Raw genomic sequence first — 1,525 nt, forward strand, 5'->3', positions numbered from 1 at the left:
GAATGAGAAGTTTTAGTTGTGTTTTGGGAGGGCTGTGGATTTATGTTGAAATCCCTAGAGGGCCGACTAAGCTTCAATATCGATGTTTGGTTGGTGTTCAAATTTGACGACAGCTGACTATGTAAATTGAAACATACATATATCAAAACATACGATAAGAACACTTCCAACACATTCTTACAAAAACATTTTTTAAAAGGTAATTTAAAACTAAATTGAGAAATTGGTACTCTAAAATATTGTAAATGTGCAATGTTCGCAGAAGTTTTTTGAAGAAATATTTCCAACGCTTCCCAATTTGCCTAGCAGCAGCTATTTAGTCTTTTCCTTATTCCACTGTCACCCAGAATATGTTTTAAAGTTCAGATGAAATTTTCGAGAATTTGATCCGCATTTCGTATATGCAGAGGGTCGAAAAGAAAGATGCAAAAAGTGCGTTAACGATTGACAGGGACACTATTTTGGAATTTGTGCTTTTCTTGTGGATGTTAAGATCTGCTACGCTTACGCACAGTCACGTAAGACGAAGAATCTCCACGTGTATTTTTTCTTTATTAACTTCATTGTCTTAGTGGAATTTTGTGCAAAGCTGTCCTATAAATGGGTGCAGCGTCCATGGGACCATTGATGTATATGCCTAAGATTATGAAAAAATTGTATGGTACAGAATTCAACTTCCTTTAATCTAAATTCTTTGAAACTCCATCAAGTTAAATTCAACTTTTTTAATCTAAGTTCTTTGGAGCTGACCAAATTTATGGTATACAATTCAACTTCTTTTAATTTAAATTTTTTGAATCTCCACCAAGTTTATGGTATAGTTAAGAAATACATTTACTAGTTATGGGAATAAATTCATCTTAATTATTGATTTATTAAAGTTTGGAGATCAAATCTCATTTTTTGCAAGTCTTTTTTTAGTGGTTGATAAATCTTTAATATCTTATTTATAGACCATCTGTAATTTTTTATTGTTTAAATTGTATTTTTAGATAATTGATTATTATTAATATTTTATATTAAAAATTATATTTTAGGATAATTAACTATTATTAATATTTTTATATTAAAAATTGAATGGGTTACATATTTTCAAATTATTTTTATTTTAATTACATTTTTGCATTTATAATTAACATATTTTAGGAAGATAAACAATAACGTACATTATTATTATTATTATATATATAATAGTTAATATGGATATCCCAATAATTTGTCTATTTTCTACATTGAAATATTTATAAGTTAATTAAAAGTGTTTTTTAATTTTGTATTATTATATCTATATAAAATTATATTATTTAATATAAATATTGAAAAGTTTTATTTATTTTCAACAATGAGTACAATGAGATTGACATTATAAATCATTTTAGTTAAATGACTGTAGTTGTAATAAATCCTTGATATTTTCGATGTTTGTTTTAACTTGATAAAACATAAATAACACTATATTGATTTTGTAACTGCCTAGTTTTGGTCACCAAATTAGTACTATGTATATTTCCTCTATTGGAATTGG

Source organism: Pinus tabuliformis, chromosome 7, assembly GCF_031772625.1.
Source record: "Pinus tabuliformis cultivar Carrire ecotype Pingquan chromosome 7, CPIR1, whole genome shotgun sequence".
NCBI lineage: Eukaryota > Viridiplantae > Streptophyta > Pinopsida > Pinales > Pinaceae > Pinus > Pinus tabuliformis.